The following is a 3,785-nucleotide window of genomic DNA, read 5'->3' as shown; positions in this document are numbered from 1 at the left end:
ATGCATTTAATTATTTACTGAAGCATTTATTTAATTATGTATGTGTGGACTCACGGTTTTATTTCTTATTCGATGAGTTATAATCTATTATGACCATAATTTATATTGATAAGCAAACCTTTCCAGATTTGGCCCATGGAAGTCCTCTCCAGCTGTGCCCTTTGACGTACCACAGTTATTTTCTGAGAAGTCCTTTACCCTCTGGCACAAAAATGATGATCCAGGTTTATTTTATTTTATTTTATATATTATTTTCAAGCCGTGGTGCAGGAATGAAGTGTTTTTCTGGATCTATTTTATCTTTGTGGAAATGTATTTAGAAACTAAGCTCTGGGCACGAGGGATGGCCAACACAGCTAGGAAATCCCTGCTTCTAGGTCCTGGCAGCAGAAAGCATGCCGAGACATGCACATGCGTGTGCAGAGCCCTTTCTGCTCTCCCAGCTGCAAGGTGCTCCATTGCATGGACAGGCCAGAGTCCCTTCAACCCTCAGGTGGGCCTGCAGGCTCTTCTCAGGTCTTTGCCATGACAAGCCATGTTCGAACGAATAATCTCGTGCACATGCATTTTGAAGTGCATCTTAATGGTGAATGCCTAGATGTGAAAGTTACTGGTTAAACATGAAAATATATATGATTGTTTCTTATTGCCAGGAGGACTGCATCCATGCACAATCTCATGATCAACCATGAGAGTGTTTCTTCTCCAAAAGCCTGTGCAACAGGCTGTGTTCTCTCGGAAGTTGTTGGTCCTTCTCTCAGGTGAGGTGTGGTAGAGCAGGCAGCTTTATTTCCACTTCTCTCGTGGTAAGAGGGCACATGCGCACTTCACCATGCTGAAGAGCCATTTGTATATCCGTCATTGGGAACAGTCTGTGATGCTTTGGTCCATGGTCTACAGGAATTTTAGTTTTGGGTTTTTTTTTTTAATAACTTCACATTTAAAGAATACTTTTATATATGAGCAATACTGGCCTTTTTTTCTGTAATCTACATTGCAATTTTTCTTCCAGTTTTCCAGCTGTCTTTCCACTGTGTTTATAGATTTTTACCCAGGAAAAGGTTTCTTACATTTAAATTCATCAATCTTTCATTTTATTGTTTTCTCTGAATTTCAAGTCATAGTTAAACAATTTTTCTACTCTCAAGTTATAGAGAAATACATCCATGTTTTCCTATGGTTTTTGTGATATTCCTTCTAGTTTTGTGTGTTGTTTATATTACAATCTCATATTTTGATACATGTTAAACTTTTCAAGTAGACTTAAAAAACATTCATATTGTTCTGCTATATGCTTAAATCTAGAGTCTTCTATTACAATTTTTAAAGGTATTTATCACATATAGGTATACCATTAGCATTCATATCATTACCAAGAATTCAATATTTGGTTGCATTTTTTTTATGCAAAATGTACCCAGTGAAATACACAAAGCTTTCTCATACTCACTAGATCCTGACAAAGGTCTATGCCTGCTATCCCACAACTCTGTCAAAATAAAACAATAGCCTCATCCCACTCGCAGAATAAGCGATGGGTTTTTCGTGTTTTTCTTCCAAAACATGAATTAGTTTTGCCGTCAAAGCTGTTGCATGGATGGATAGTGCGTTTTCCTTCTGCCGAGTACAGCTCAGCTGTTTGCATATACCACTGTTTTGTTCATGGGATACTAAGGTTATGTGCAGTTTTGAAGTACCCTTTATAATAAAAAGGTAATATGCAAATTGACCCTAATGGCTGAATGACGCACTGTGATGTGCACTGACCACCAGGGGGCAGACACTCAACGCAGGAGTATGGTGGTCAGTGCACTCCCACCGGGGGAACTCTGCTCAGCCACAAGCCCAGCTGATGGCTGGGAGCGCAGTGGTGATGGCGGGAGCCTCTCCCTCCTCCTCAGCAGCACTAAGGATGTCCGACTGTGGCTTAGGCCTGCTCCCCTGGCTCCAGGACTAACAGAGGGCACAGGTCGAGCTGAGGGACTGCCCCCGCCCCCCAGGTGCACAAATTTTCATGCACCAGGCCTCTAGTTATAAATGAAGCACTATGACTATTCTTGTACAGATTGTTAGTGAACATATTCTCCACTTCTTTCAAATATGTACCTAGGAATGGCACTACAAGGTAATGGGCAAGTGACTGCTCAGCTTATGGGAAGTGTGCCCTAGTTCCTCAGTGATGGCACCGTTTTCCCTTTCCACCAACTATTTCTGAGAGTGCCCACTGCCCCATATTCCCGCCGACACCGATCTGTCAGTCTATTTTGTTTTCCTGTCATGCTGCTTGGTGTGTTATGGCATGTCATTGTGGGTTTTAACTTAGCATTCCATAATGATAAGTAGCTTCAGTGATTTCCAGCTGTAAATTGGTCATTTCTATATCTTCTACTTTAAAGTATCTGCTTTTCAAAAAATGAGTTATTGGAGATATGTGTATATCCCTGTATGAATCCTTTATCAGATAAATATCTTATGAATATTTTCTTTTAGGCCGATGCCTGTCAATGTGACATTTATTTTATTATTATTATTTTTGAACTGACTTTTCCTGAAATGTGGCAGAGGAATCAGAACAGTGACTATCAAGAAGAACTCTCACTAGGGGCTTATTTAAAAAAAATAATAATTTCTTTACCCTCACCCCATGTATCCCTCATAGCTGAAGCTGGGAAAAGAGCCACATGCTATGTATTTTTAAGAGTGTCTCATAATGAGAAGAATTCTTAAACTTTTTGATAATATAATTAATCACTTTCCCCTTGGCAGTTATTACTTTCAAGGACCTGGTAAACCTTTTCTCTTCCTTAAGATGCCAAGATATTCTCTTACCCAGAGATTTTTCTTTATGTTATCTATGGGGATTTAGCTTGTATCCTTCGGAATATGCTTCATCTCGGGTGAGTCAGTTCATAGGTGCCCAGTGAGCTCTTTTTCCCTGTGTGGATGGCCATTGCTGTGTCACTGCGGTAGCATCCTCCTCAGACAAATAAATGGCCCTTGTGCTTCGTGGTAAATCCAATGACTGTACTGAGTGGATCTATTTCTGAACTATCCATTGTTTTCTGTTAATCAATTTTTTTTATATTTATGTCAATGCCACATTGCTTTGATTATTCTAGACTTGTAGTTAGTCACAAAATCAAATAGCTGCATTCTTATTTCTGTTCTGATTCTTGTGATTGTTTTATATTCAGGTTTCTTGGCATTTCCATATACACTTTAGAAATCCTGACAATTTGTATATTTAGAGAATCTCTGAATTTTAGTTAAGATAGCAGTTGATATATATATATATATATATATATATATATATATATATATATATATGAAAAGAATTGAAATCTTAACAAAATCCTATTAAATAAAGAGGGAATGTGCTAATTGACCATCACATACTAAAACATAGCCAATAAGGAGGGAATATGCTAATTGACTGACACGCCCTCAAAGATGGCAGTGCCCATAGCTGTAAGATGGCGATGCCCAGTCCTCTCAGCCCCACTGGGGAGGCAGGCACATGGCATGGCCAGGCCTGCCATCAGGCGGGTATGGCCACTCTATGTGCCTGCCTCTGGAGTTCCCCAGTCCCCTCAGCCTCCCAGCTTCCCAAGGTCAGCCCAAGGCACAGGCAAGCCTCAGATGGTGGCTGCCCAGTTGCCCAGGGATGCCTAAGGCTCAGGTAACCAGGGCTGGCCGAGGCTTGTGCTGCCGGCAGTGGCAGCAGCATATGTGTGATAGGGACATTGCCTTCCCCTGATCGCTAGGTTGCCTCTCACCCCTGAGGG

The 3,785-nt window shown here is 40.7% G+C and overlaps 1 non-coding gene across 1 annotated transcript; it reads right to left on the bottom strand.

Annotated features, from left to right (window-relative positions):
* Window positions 1-2,536: 2,536 nt before the first annotated feature.
* On the bottom strand, window positions 2,537-2,682 carry LOC118731037. Its single transcript, XR_004991739.1, has one exon. It is a non-coding gene; the product is annotated as a small nucleolar RNA SNORA16B/SNORA16A family (small nucleolar RNA).
* Window positions 2,683-3,785: the final 1,103 nt, after the last annotated feature.

Source organism: Pipistrellus kuhlii, unplaced genomic scaffold (assembly GCF_014108245.1).
Source record: "Pipistrellus kuhlii isolate mPipKuh1 unplaced genomic scaffold, mPipKuh1.p scaffold_m20_p_3, whole genome shotgun sequence".
Classification (NCBI taxonomy): domain Eukaryota; kingdom Metazoa; phylum Chordata; class Mammalia; order Chiroptera; family Vespertilionidae; genus Pipistrellus; species Pipistrellus kuhlii.
This window is presented reverse-complemented; position numbering and strand designations above follow the sequence as displayed.